The sequence below is a fragment of the Martes martes genome (genome assembly GCF_963455335.1).
Source record: "Martes martes genome assembly, chromosome: 17".
Lineage (NCBI taxonomy): Eukaryota > Metazoa > Chordata > Mammalia > Carnivora > Mustelidae > Martes > Martes martes.
The window spans coordinates 38,572,333-38,586,958 of record NC_137905.1 but is presented as its reverse complement, the minus strand read 5'-3'; the positions used below and the strand labels follow the sequence as shown (position 1 = coordinate 38,586,958).

The 14,626-nt window shown below is 51.5% G+C and overlaps 1 protein-coding gene across 1 annotated transcript in view; it reads right to left on the bottom strand.

Annotated features, from left to right (window-relative positions):
• The window catches only part of ZNF536 (zinc finger protein 536), a gene marked incomplete at both ends in the record, with an annotated part of 234,634 nt that overhangs the window by 97,299 nt on the left and 122,709 nt on the right, over nt 1-14,626 (bottom strand). The window lies entirely within an intron of this gene.

The window sequence follows — 14,626 nt, the reverse complement described above, 5'->3', positions numbered from 1 at the left end:
AAAAAAAAGTTTCCTTAAATACAGCACGGCCGATGACTTGCAGAGACACAGAACCATTACTGGAGGGTTTTTTTTTTTTTTTTCCCCTTCTTCTTCTCCTTCTTTTTGCAGCTTTAGAAAAATAGATAATTACTTCAGTTAATTTCAGCAAAACAGTTCAAACTCATCAGGGCTGAACAAGTATAATTTACTGCTCCTTCTGACTTATTGTTGTGACTGGTGGTGGATTGATGATTAAAGGGGTAAACAGTAACGTTTCTATAAAATGGCTGACTCGGCTGCCAGGGTGTCAGGGGAGACACCTGCCCCAGAGGCTGGGCCGGGATTGTGCCTGCGCGCAAGGCTGTCAACAAAGAATATAAGTATTTGACAAGGTGTTATCTAATTGTGTTTTTAAAAGCCACGATACATACATCTTTTAATGTGTCACTTGAAGCAGCCGGAGAATTTCTTTTATTAAAAAGTACAAAGGAAAAATGAGTGCCTTGCATTTTCTTTTTTTGTCCCCACCCCCCCTTCTCCCTCTCTCTTGTTATTTCTTTTTCCCTTTCGCTTTCCAGGCTCTGCCCTTTTGCCGTCATTCGGGGGAATATATTTTGCTCTTTAGTCAAATTGGCTTTTATTTAAATGGTTGCCCAGAATAGCTCAGCCACATTAGGTCTATAAGAAGAAAGAACAGTATGTCCCGCAGACCGATCTCTGCTCTGGTCCTGGTGGGAATTAGCTGTGGCAAAGAGGACGAAGGACAGGCCTCTGATGCTCTGAGCCCTGAGAGTGAGGGGTCAGTGTGGGCTTCCTCAGAGCGTGACCCTCAGAGACTACCCTCATCCCCGCCCCGCCCCCACCAGGGCCTCTCTGTCACAGTCCCCTGGGGCTCGGGGCTTCCATTCTCCTCTCCCCTGTCCCCACGGCCTGAGGTCTGTCCCACGGAGCGCTGAACTCCGGACAAGACAGGTCCTCTCGCCCGGAAACGTGGAAGCAACTGGGAAAGGACAGCACGAGTCGGGGGAGGGCCTGGGCACACCAAATGCAGCTAAGGGATCCACCGCGCCCTGCAGAGCTGGGATTTTGAAAGAGCCAGAAAGAAGAGCGTGCTACCCAAGGAAGTACTTGGAGAAGGCAGCAGGAGGGACAGACAACTGAACTCCATCAGGATCAGGTCCCAGAACGGCCCCCTGGGGACTGAGGGAGGGCCAGGAGGTAGCGTCCCAGCCCTACACCGTGGGTGTCAGCGGAGGGATGCAGTTCTCAGCCACATGAGCAGAGTGGACGGCCACGTGTGCCATTCAGACGAACCCAAGTCCTAGGACGGGGCTGGCCTGTCTTCACTTCTCTGGCCCCACTTGGGAAACATCTCTTGCTGTGTCTGCCTAAAGCCAGGCCCATGTGGGAAACACTGACAGAGAGGAGGAACCCGCCAGCCTCAGGCCACACGGACCACACAGGTGCAATCCGGGCACATGGGGAGAGAGGTCTGGGGGTGTCTTGAATCCCACACCTCAGATCCACACTCAGGCCCGTCTATACCACTCCTCTGTGCCGGGCTAACTCAGGTGTTGGCTTCAGTTTTCACTAAACTGAGTGCAAGTCCGTGTGGTTTCTGTCCTGAGGGGGACAGGGGGAGGAGCGGGGAGGGAAGGACCAGGGCAGGCCAGCTTGTTGCCATGGGGGAGTGGGTAGAAGATCCCAAACCCCAACTGCCTGAGTGTGCCCCCTGCATTGCTCTAGTGGGCTCCATCGGGCATGCTGGGGACAGGACGAGGGCCTTGTGCCCTGGTCAAGGCAGCTGTTGAATCTCTCGTAGTCAGTGTCATGGGGTTACTCAAGCAGCATGTGACCAGTGATGCAAGGAAGGCAACAGCCAGTGATGGAGGGAACCAGAGAAGAAGGCAGCTGCCGGCCGTAAGGCTCCCCCCAAGAGAAGGACCCTGCCTGAGATGGCACAGAAGGCAGGGAGACCCACGCCTGGCTCACGAGCGTCTACCTAGGTCGTGGCCCAGAAGCCAGCCCCAGGCTAGAATGGGTCCCAGGCCTGCCCTCTGCCTTTCCATAGCCTGCCCAGGTGCAGGGAGGACCCCCAGCTGGTGACCGTCTGTGGACAGACGCCAGCAGGCCAAGAGGACATTTCGTGTCTTTGGCAAGGCCAGCAGGGGGACAGATGAGGTCTGGGCCAAACAATCCGAGGAGCATTCCTCAGCATCAAATGCCTACCAATGGCCGTTCCGGAGAAACTCTGAGAAATGGCTTGGGGTCACGGACTGGACCTGATGTTTGACATTTGGGGGACAGTGCAGCTCACGGCAGCCCCATGGAAGACGCTGCGTGTGGTGCAGACACAATTTGCAAAGACTAGAGGAGGAATCCAAGACTGGGCCATCGGGCAGACCCTGGGGGGCCAGCTGCTCCCCAAGGTCGGATGATATCTTTGTGTCTAGCCTCTGGTTTGTCTTCTCAGCATCTCCATGCCTCCCCCTCCGAGGATGCACTCTCTCCAGCTAGCTCCTGCCCTCCACGTGCTCTGACTGAGCCCCATTCTCAAGTCCAAGGCTGTGTGTGAGGCCACTGCCAAGGAGCTCAACGCCATCCCTCTTGCTGACAAGCTGAGCTCCCTGCTTAGAGTCAGGTCATTGAGCCCCAGGGAGGGCTTAGGAGGGGTGGGTTGGGCGGTGGGGTGGGGCAAAGAAATGCAAAACTCCATTGTCTGCCTGTTTGCTCAGAGGGAAATGCTGGCCTGCCAAAGACTAGAAGGCTTTTGCTTTCCCAGAGGGTCACAACTGGGTCTGTTCTCCCTGCCTGCCTTTTTAGGAAATGCTCCATTTCCAGAAAGTAGTGGCCATTCATAAGAGATGGTACCTTTGGGAGGCTGCCCGGTGTCGGCCTGTCTGCAGCAGCATGGACAGGAGCCCACGCAGCCATCCATACGGAAGTTTTGGGGAACGTGCCCCAAATCTCCTCACATCTGTAATCTGGGGAGACCCAGCCATGGGACAGCCTCTCCATCACGGCTCCCAAGGGTTCTGCTCCTGACCACCCTTCCTTGTTGTCTGTCACCCTGTGGGAGCTTCCCTGGGGTTTCGAGGAGGTGGCGTTTACGCCAAGGGAGGGCCCAATAAAGCTGGGATTGGCCTGGGATGGATCAGACACCAAGAACCAGACAAGCAGCAGGCTTCAGGAGAGGGACGAGAAGGAGGAGGCCCCACTGGTCCATCTGGACGAACTCTGCCTGTTCCCACCCTCACACTGACAGAAGCCGGTGTTTCTGACCGGTTTTATGCTGGGTGGTTTTCACACGGCGTCTTCTCTCTGATCCACCAGGCTGTGGTTATAAATACTGGATAGCGTATACACGAAAGGATCTTTTTACAACAGGTTTAATGAAGGGTTCTGCTCCAGATATATGGGAGAAGATGCTGAACCTGACAATGGCTTCTAAATGGTATGGATGTGAAAATCCTCAGCAAATAATAAACGCATTTCAAGCTTTATACCTGTTTATTTCACACTTTCTTTAATATACCAATTATTCATGTAACACCTAACTGAGAAATGTGTTATATCTAGCAATCACTTATAAGAATTTGCTAAACAGTAGCACAACGGATGTGTCCATCGCCAGATCATTTATCATCTTTCTACAACCATGAACTTGCTGGCAAATGGGGGGTAAAGTTGATTTAATCTTTGGGTTTAGGAAAAAAAAAAAAAACACGGAAGATATTTGTGATTATGAGACATTTGCTTTTCATTTCCACAGCCGGTTAGGATTCACAGACATGAAAATCCATTATGGAATGGTGAATAAAGTGTGACCGCGTCTTGTTCAGTCAATTAGTGAGCTGAGCCCGGGGCGTGGTGCTTTAGCAGATAACCTGCGTCTTCCGTCTGATGAAGGTAAAGAAGATGCTCCAAAAGACAGGGTAAGGGGGCAAAGGAGGGCATGACTCGCCCAGCCACGCTGTGGACCCAGAGGCCCTCCTGCCTGACTCCTTTTCATTCCACGTCCTGAGAAAGGACCCAACAGAAGAAGACGATCTAACAACTCGCCGGGAGTCGTTGGACACCACTGGATTTAAAGTCTCTCCAACTTTTCTACTCCTTGAAATCCTTTGTGCCCCCTCGACACCTTGATGCAATGCCAATGGATAATTTATCCCAAAATGGATGCTATTTTTGCTTTGCGGGAATTTGATGCATAGTGACTTGTGCATGGAAATTACCTTGCACATCTGTATTCTGATTATGATATTTAGTGCAAGGGTCATGAATAATAATATTGCTAAATATGCTTATTGCCATCTATAAATAAAGGTTATCACACCAGAGAAGGTTTTGTTTTGGAGTGGTAGAACAAGGCAGGGTGAGTTGCAAGACAATAGAGCTTTAATTTTAATATGAAAATAAATACTTAAATTTATAAATATTCAAATGATTCTCTCCTAGGAGAAATGCGCCCCTACCTGCTCAGCGAGTGAGTACTAAGCTTTCCAGAGGGTGCTGGGGGAAGTCTCCCAAAGCCACCTTGCCCAGGTTGATACGCAGCCCTGAAAGGTGGTGACCCTCTTTGACAGAGGTATTTCTCTAATGTTTTAATAAGATTATAGTTTGTGATGAAAAGCCCAAGATAGCCTATGGTCTCTCTTCAGGTTGCTTCAGCAAAGCCGTCAAAGAGACTCAGAGGCTGTGCATGGGACACGTGGATGGGGTGGCTGAGGGAAGGCACAGGACAGAAGTACATAGCAGTCGCGGACATACGTACAGAGCGTGAGAAGTGCGCGTACCCCAGCGCCCTGCCCGGCCTCTCAGAGCTGACCCCCATCTCTGCAAGAGGACTGGTCCTTTCTCCTTTGCTCTCCTCTGCTTCTCGTCTGAATTCTCTTCTACCAAAAGGGAGGGGGCGTATGTCCCTGTCTTGCTGGTGAGTTACTCGTTGTCTGGCGGCATCGGTCCCATTGCCTGGGAAGTAGGCCCAGCTGTGCTGAGCTCTCCTCATATAGCCAGCCATCAAAGAGGTGGGTTTTATTTTTTGTTTTGTTTTGGTAATGCTGGCTTAGGAGAACCACCGGAAACCAACATTAGACCCGGAAGTTCCTCTGAGATGCTCAAAGGTCCTCACTGTGCAGGTGGGGAACCGACCTCAGAGAGTAAAGGGGCTCGGGGTGGTAGTTGGTAAGGTGGCTCATCTTCTGGTCCCCATCTCCCTCCTCCTGGGGCCACAATGCCCAGTAGAAAGAGGGGTGCCTACTTCTAGCCCTGCAGGTTGATTACATGGTGGGAACATTTTAAAACTCACTCTAGGACCCTTTTTATGAAGATGATATGAAAAGAAAAGCTGGTAATTCTTGCCTTACCCAAACCAAAGGTAAGCAAAGGCTTTGAAGGCCAACAAAGACATGTGGAAGACACTGGAAGAAACCCAAAATTTGGCGTGTTGTCCATGTTCCGTGGCCCACAATACCAGGGCCCAAGTGCCCTGTGAGGAGGGTCCTGGAGGAAAAGCTTGACTACCCGGCCGCTGCCAAGCTCCCCCAGCAACCAGTCACTAGGAACACAGGGCGACACTCCTGCTTTCACTGAGAGTGTCTCGGCTTTCGTGTAACAGATCAGAGAGCCCGGGAGGATAGTCCCCGGTGTTGGCTTGGCCCTAGTCAGCACTGCCCAGGCCTGACACCGGCTGTACACTGAGTCAGCTTTTCATCAACTTCAAAGCTCCTTTGCGGCAGATGCCCATAGTGTCCCACCCATGGTCCCCTCCACACTCACCGCTTTCGCCGAAGGCTGCTTGGAGGGCACGGGACATGGAAACACACCCCGCCTATATGTGCAGGGTCGGCTGGAAGAGCCAGAGGATTAATTCTCTAGATGCAACCCTTCGCTAAGGACAAACGGAGAGCTGGGTGCTAGATAGCCCAGAACTTGCCCCTCAGTCGAGATAACTCCGAAATGCATTCCACATTTTCTCCTGGTGTCCTCCAGGGGTATGGAACCCCAGGGGGCCATATGGTAACGGGTTTAGTAACATGGCCATTAAAGGTCTCCTTCCCTTCCCCACCTCACCTCCCCACCCCTTGCCTGTTCTTCCTGAGATCACCCCCAAAAACCACTTGCATGAAATCCTCAGACACCCACAACCAGGGGAAGGTCCATGGAAGGAGGTATGTGGTGCTAGAACTAGCCCCTTGTACAGCAATGACAACCAAAGCAAAACAAGAGTTGCGGTTGGACCCCCTTGACTTCACAAGAAAGTGATGGAAACTTCTCATGGCTCAAGCAATCGATTTAACCAAAATACGTTGCTAGTTGTCCCCCACCTCGCACCAGCAGGAAGAGTCCACAGCACCCCTCGTCTTGGTGTGCGAGAGCAAGGAAGGTCTGCCGCACGGAACCCTGGCACCACCATGGGCCTCGGCAGCAAGGCTGAGCCCTTCCCTCCAGGTGGTGCGGACCAGGGGAAGGGATGTGCCACACGGCCCGGGGTGGGAGGGGGCTGAGAGATAGGTCTGTTCCTATTCTGAACCTGTACCTGGTGCCCTCCAGCTTTGCACTGGGTGCAGTTCTGGGGTCTCTTGAACGTCCTCTGGCAGACGCTCCCGCCCTCCTCCAGCAAGTCTGCTCTCCAGCCACTTCCTGAAGGGCCCCCCCCCCCAGCTCATTGCAACACTCATTGCTTGTCGCTGTTCCCAGACTGCACTTGCTTTCATCCTGCCTCTGGGACTCCCACCATAGTCTCATATCACTTTTACTGTCATTTATTCACTTTTTAAAAAGAATAGCTCTTTTTAGGTGGCTCAGTCCACTGGGCAACCAACTAGTGGTTTCGGCTCAGGTCACGACCTCAGGGTCGTGAGATCGGGCCCCGCGCCAGTCTCCACACTCTGTGGGGAGTATCTCTCTCCCTCTGCCCCTCCCCCACCCCACAACCCCGCTCATGTGTACACTCTTTCTCTCTCTAAAAAATAAATAAATAAGTCTTTAAAATAAAATAAAATAGCTCTTTTTACTGTCCAAGCCATTCATTCCAAAAGGAAGCTTTAAATCAGAACCGTGAATGGAAACCCAGGGCTCAGCTAGAAAATAGGTTCATTTGCTCGTGACAGCGAGAGCGGGAGCCGAGGTCTACCGGCTAGAAGCAATCTCTTGGAAGAGGCTCTGAGGCCTCGGACCTTCTCTCTCTGGGTTAAAAACCGTGATTAGCGAGTGCGGCGAAGGCGCGAAAGACGGAGCAGCCCCAAAGTGATATTTTCTCCTTGGTTTTAATCAGAACGATCAGAAGAAAATTGGAAAGGGAATTCATTTTCCATGACGCTGCTGTGGACTATGGGTCTACTGTGGGATCCTCGGTGAGAGGTGCGTGCCCCGCTCTGGAAAACCGTCCCTCCGCGTGGCTCCAGACCTCTCCTCCTCTCCATTCTCTCCTCGGTCTGGCCTCCAGTCTGCCCCTCTGCTCCCCGAATGGGTCATCTGGGATGGCACAGGTAACACCCCGGTCCTATTGTTCACCGCTGCGACGAGGACACTGAGGGTCTATTGAGGTGGTCATGACCCTATTAGTGTCTCAAGAGAACCTGAGTTCAAGGCCAGGCCCGGCATGGTCCTGTCTTGGGGAATACCCATGGTCAAGTGACAGGACATGGGTGCTGTCTGCCAGAATGGCCTGGGACAGCTCCATGAGCTGGCTTAGATCTGTGGCCCCAGCCTGACCTGCAGCCCAGCAGGTGAATCTGTGAGTCCAGGCACAGCTGGCAACCCAGGGAACTCCGGGGGAAGCCATGTGTTGCGGCTGGATGAAGACTGAATGAGCTGAGCAGGTGGGGGCTCTGAGCGCTGGCGGGACTCCCACAGGAGGCAGAGTGCCCTGAGTGGCAGGGCCGTGCATGCACCAACCACGGCAGTCAGTAGTAAACAGAAATGCCTTTTTAATGCGCCAATTACAGAAGCAACTCCAACTTAACCTCGTGAACCTCAGAGTGAGTGCGGCTGCGGGCTGCAAACGTAGTGGGGAATGGGCAGGTCGGAAGGGGTTTGCAGCAGGGGCAAGCGCTAGGCTTCTCCCCAGTCCCATGCGAAGGGAGCCTCCACCCCCTGGACAGCGCAGGCAGCACCCCCACAGCCGTCCTCCAACAGACACGCTTCTCCCCCAGAGGGCTGCCGTCTAAAAGACCACCTTGTTAATCTGTTCAGGAGTGAACCCTCCAGGCTATGGGGCTGGAGATCAATGGCTCAATTGACAATAAAGGATACAAGCGACCCACACTGAAGGAGGCTGCCCAGGACAGCCCGGCCAGCCCCTTGCTAGTTCCTGGAGCCTGCCACACCTGCTACGCCCCAGAGCCGATGCCAGAAGGCACGGAGGGGTGAGAACCTCAAGAGCTTCCCAATGGGTGACGGAGAACGTGCTTGCCATCATTAAGAGACGGGAAGAATTGGGGAGAACGGGGGAGTAACTCCAACGGATCTTGATTTAGCTGGAAAACACACACCCTATCATTTGTTGTTAACCATTAAAGTCGTTTAAGCCCTTCTGAGAATAGATCTAACATCGGGGTGCTTTGAAGGTTTGAGACGTCTTGTAATCCATAGATCATTGAAGTTAATTTCTCTGCTGAGATCCTGCTATCTATCAGCAAAATTGCGTGCATACTCAAAAATGGGAGGGAAAAAAAAAACAAAGAAAGATTTTTAATTGGATTTCTGCTATGCCTCAGTCTAGAAGAGTAGCAATGGTGGAAAGGGCTGGTTGAAGATCTAGGAGGACAAGGGTATCTTAACTCCTTTCTAACCTTTCCTCAAGATCTATGTGGACAGAACCATGCATGCACATCTGTCGCTCACTCATCTAGGGATCTTTTTTGGTTGTTTTAGAGAGTTCCCTTATAGGAAAAGATAAAACGGGCAGTAACAATGTGCTGATTTATATCGTTGTGAATCACTTTTTCCATACTTTAAATTAATTTTAATTGAATCTCAGCCTCTTGACTTTCATTTACTTTTAAATGAGTTTTGGTTGCGGAGTTGCAACGCAACCGACTCCAAGAGTTGACAAGTTTTAGTGTTTTGATCATAGATTATTATATAATGTTGACAAATGTTTCTTGGACTACAATACTGCATATTAAATACTATACAATACTCATGGTACTCTCCATCCGTACAGTATATTACAGGTAGGCAAAAAGCAGGCTAACTGTGTGAAAATGTAATTAATTTCCAGAAGGTTCCATTGCCTCAAGAAGTGAGTGCAAATAATTTACCCATTTAGGACCATGCTCCAGAAGTTGGCTAGCCAGGAGAGCCTTTTTAAAAATGATATTCAATATTGGAAATGATACCAAGTGCCAGAAGGAGGAAGGAAGGAAAGAATGAACATGGCTCCCTGGGTTGGTCTTCAAAGATGCTCTTGGGCCAACTACTCTTCCATCAGCTCCATGACTTTGCCCTCTAGGCTCTAAATTTCAGCTGTGGCCCTCTCTGGAAGGTTGGCCCAAGGAGCTGAGTCTCAAAAGATCCTGACTGTGGATATGCCATGGAGCACAGAGGTCAAGCCTTCTTGCAACCCGCCCATGCTGGGGCCAATTACGGGCTTCCCACTTCCTTATTGCCTCACCACACATGGAACAACATTGCTGCTGCCCATTTGCCCACCAGAATCTCGTCTGTTCAGGTAGAACCAAGATAAGCACAGAGCCCTCGTGTTTCTAGAGGTGGGCACAGAGGGGGCCTATTGCACTCTGTTTTATAACCTCTCATAACAACCCTTGGAGAGAGATGTGGCTGCCAGCTCACATTATAGATGATAAAACTCGGTCTTAGAAATTCCTTGTAACTTGCCTAAAGATACATTGCTCCCAAGTGGTTGAGCTGGGATCCAGACTTAATGTTAGCTCTAGGAAGACAGGGAATTTTCAGGGGAAGGGGCAGTCTGGAGGCGTTTGTCTTGCTGACTGATGTATTTCAAGAGTCCGAAACAGTGCCTGGCACCGAGTGGGAGCTCACTGCATATTTCTTGTATAAATGCTGAAGCTGAAGTTTCAGATATGAAGCTATGTGATGCAGACAATGAGAGAACGTTCTATGGCTGTCAGACACATGTGGCCTAGGGTCAACAAGAAAGGCTTGCTGGAGGACAGGCCTTGAATTTCAGGTAGGTTGTGAGGAAGGGAGGGCACTCCCAGTAGGATGCACCTCAGGAAAGGTGGGAGAATGAAGAGGTAAGGATGAAAGGGGGGTGGGTGACAAAGGTAGGACTGTCCTGCTTGGTAGAGCACTTACAGTTAGCTGTGCTGACTATTGATTCTAAAAGCACAAAGGCTGCATGACACGAAACATCCCACTCTGAGTCAATGGGTACTTTCTGTGAGTCAGGCCAGTTTCTGAATTTCTAGTCATAATCCACCCTTCCGGACCACTGGAGCTACCATCAGTGCTCTGAAGACCCCATCAATAGCTAAGTTTGTCAAGCCTGAAGAGTTATTTATTCATTCATTTGTTCACAGATTTGTCCATCCACCCATCCATCCATCCACCCATCCATCCATCCACTCATCCATCCACCCATCCATCCATCCACTCATCCCTCTATCCATCCATCCACCCACAGATCCATCCAACCATTCATCCATCCACCCATCAACCCATCCATCCATTTATCCACAGACCCATCCACCCACCCACCCATCCATCCATCCATCCATCCACCCACCAACCCATCCATCCATCCACCCATCAACCCATCCAACCATCTACCCACCTACCCATCAACCCATCCATCCATCCAGTCATGCATTCCTTCATTCCTTACTCTACAATATTTTTGCAGGCCTACAGTGTGCCAGACTCTATGTTAGGAGTCAGGAATACATTGATTGCTGCCCCATGATGATTACAGTCCCTCCAAAAGAGCTATCCACAGGAAGCACAATGTCTCTTCCTGCTGACACCGGCATTGCTGAGAATTCTGTAAATTGCTTAAAACTGTGTATTCATGGCAATTTTGACCTGAGAGAAAAGATGAACTTCTAGACTGCAGACAGTTAAAGGCACAAGTCTTTCCCTGTACAGACTTGAGCAATTCTAAGCAGGAGGCAGGAGAGAGAGACCTGTGTGTTTCTCGAAGGCTTCATTAAAGAACAGAAAAAGAGGGTTAATCCCGAAGGCTGGTCGTGGATTGGCAGAGGGGAGCTGGGGGGTGTTCCAGGCACAGCCTCTGGTGTCTTCAAACACTGTCTGAACTGTACTTGGTGTAGATGTGTATCTGCGTGTAGAGACACTTGCACACTTGCATTTAACCAGGAGTGCCGTTACACGGCTGGGAAAGAAATTGTAATGGCCGGGCCGTGGGGGAAGCCACATTTTCCACTACACCCAGACTAAACACACAGCACCTTCACCGACAGCTTTCTTACCACTGATCCCTTATCCTCCTGCTGCAGGGGGATTTGCGAGTGTAAATAACACAGAAGCTTCGAGGCGTTATCTGCCTGAGTCCCGCAAGGAGCAGTGGAGAGACGGCCCCTCCACCCACCAGAAGAGCTGGTGGCCGGCTGCTGCGCGCGGGACCTCACCTCTGGGCCAGTCCTGTCCAGAGCTCCCATTCAGGGAGGGCGTGTCCACGTGCACTAAGCAAGCTCCCGGGGGGAATGCCCCTCGGGTATCTGGGTTGAGTTGCGCGCAGGGTACCCAGCACACACCCCAGAATCATTTCCCTATTTAGAAAGCCCTTGGGCAGAATAAAGGTGTGGCACCTGCCTGTCACCCTGGTCTGGAAAATAGCCTCTCTTGGTCTCAAACACATTGCTCTGAGCCCTGCAGCCAGGCAGAAAGACCACTGTTGTGGCCCCAGTGGCAACTCCCCACCAGCCTAGAGGAAGGCCCAAAGTGCTGGGCCCCTTCCCCTATAACATTATCCAGTGTTGGCCTGGAGACCCCACGCTGGTCACTCCCCCAACTCGGGGGCTACCACTTTCTTCCAACAGGCCCCGTGAACATTGGTGTTGCTGAGGCTCTTGGGGATCTCTTGGTTCCGCCCCTTATGGCACAAACGGGAGCCCCGTGGCCTAGAAAGGATTTGAGACTTACCCAAGGTCAGTCAAGGAATTAGTAAGAGAACCTGGGTCATCAGACGTAGTAACTTTGGAAGCCACACAGTACCAATAGATGATTTTCTGCTGTTTCAGGCAACAGAACTTACCCCCAACACGTTCCTTCAGCAGTAGGAGCCCCAAAGAACTTAGTTTCCCTCCCTTTGGTTTGGTGGGTGCGGTGATCTGCTCATTGGGCTCACTGCCTTTTTTTTTTTTTTTTTTTTTCCCTGAGTTGCCATACTGTGTTATTTCCCCAGCCTCCAGGCAAAGCTTCTAGGATTGAGAGTAAGTCTTTGCTACCACACACAAAAACCCCTGGTCCCTGCTGAAACCCAACCATGGGCTCTGAGCCTCTCTCCCATCCTTGTTCTGTCCCTCCAAGAAGTCCTCTTGGAATCCTGTGGACACCCAGTTGCTCTGGGTTCTTTGGCACCTGTCTCTCAGGTGTAACTGCCTCATTCCTCTACCATCCTGCTTGTAGTCACAAGAGGCCCAGAAAAGCCTCCTACGAAGGCCCACAGCCCTGTGGGCTGGCCTCAGCCTCTCTCTGTCCCCTGAGGAGTTGTCTCTGGTCTTGGAAGCAAATTTTCAGCCACCACCAGCAACTGTAACTTCCCACTATAAATGTGGAGAGGGAAAGTGAGTTGAATGTATTAGCTGGCTACCATTTCTTTTCCTAAAGAACAAATCTCATCTATATTGGGCCTGGAAAGACCCGCTTCTCTAAATTCAGGCAGAACCTCAGACTTTGGAGATTCCCAAACAAGCTATTAAGCTTATTGTTCCACAAGCTGAAATAAGTTATCCAGGGTAAACCATTTCTAGATAAAATGATGGGCCCACACAGGTTTAAGAAAATGCTGAGCCCACCTGCAATTGCAGCCACCCACTTGCTAAGGGACAATCCCTGCTCTCTGTCTCATCTGCAGAGACCTATGGCCCAGGGCTCTGGGGAGGGCAGCTGTGGGGTCACACAGCAAAGAGAGACTGACAAGGGGACCAAGCAGGCAGGGGCTGGAATTGTCCTGACCTCTGTGAGAAAGAGTCTTTGGGGGAGGAAAGAAAGGACACAAAGCCTAGTCTGAGGCCTGGGAATAAGCTAGGGTTTCCTTGAGTCCCCGCTGTTCGACAACCCCTCACATGGCACTAAGAACAGGAACACAGAAGACTGTGATGCCCACTTCCAGGCCCGCACATCTGTTGGCTGAGAGATGGCAGCCATCAGTGTCCGGGCTCACCCCAGCCATTCTTCGGAGAAGTGGATGAGGGGTCTGGTTTCCAGCTCTTCCCCACATGCCCAAAATCCACAGTGTTCCACAAACAAAGCTCCTGCTTGTACATGCACTGGGCCGTGTCCCTAATCACTGCTCTTCGGGGTTCGGAACCCAGCTGCCCTGGATGAGCCCACACTCACTGGGGTTAGACTCCTGATGCCAGTGCCCTGGAAGATACCGTTTCCAACCCATCAGGGACAGGAGGAAGATTCTAGGGACTCGTTGTAGAGACTTTAGGTCTCTTCAGAGCTAGTCCTTTCTTGTAGGTCAAACCCCAAAATGTAAGTAGAATCAGAGGTCAGAGGAGGGTGTGGCAGGGAGAGGCTCTCTGTGGCTGATCAGAACGTTGATCACCAGGAGAGCTAGAATGCATCCTCAACCCCAGAAGCGCTGGGTGAATGTGGGTCCTCCCAAGGTCAAGGCAACAGGGGAGTTACTGGAAGAAAAGGGGGTAGCCGCCAGGGGGCAGGGGGAGAGAGGACACGGGCTTCAGACTCCAAGGCTGCACCTGCCCCATTGGAAGTCAAGAAACTGCAAAATCTTCCCACGTTGTCTTTTTAAAAAGAGAGTGTCTACCAACAGACAGAAGAAAGGATGTTTCTTTCATGGGAAGGGTGTGTCCCATGGCGGCAGAGCAGGCATTGTGGGAAGGACCTCAGAACACACCCGAGAGGAACCGCTCAGTCTACTGCGGTCCTGGGATCGAAGGAAGTAAAATATCTTCTAAGGCTTTTGATTCCATCCCATCCACATCACCGTCCACACGGCCGGATGTGCCCCTCGGGGATCTGGGGACAGAAACAGACGGAAGGATTTACACACGGGCTCCGCAGCCACGCCCTTTGCCAGCCTCCTCCGTCTGCACTGACTCAGCTTGGCCACGTGGCACACTTCGGCCAACGGGATGAGAGTAATGGACCCCAAGTCTTGTCAAAGGGCTTGTGATTTTCCGTTTGCTCTCTTGGACCTTTGCCTTTGACGTGAAAGCTAGCCCAAGCCAGCCTGCTAGGGGATGAGACACATGGGACAGAACCATGTGACCCCAGCCAAGCCCACCCTCGACCAGGCAGTCACCGGTCCATCTGCCAGCCAGCCGGAGGGGCCCGAGCAAATCCAGCTCCGATCACTAGAGCCGGGCCTGGCTCGGCAGAATCAGCCGGCTCACCCAAAGCCCTGTGAGAAAGCACGCGCTGTCATTTTCACCACTGAATTTTCCTATGGTTGGTTGCACAGCAGGAGCTTGCTGGTGGTAACGATACACTTCTTGGCCATGTG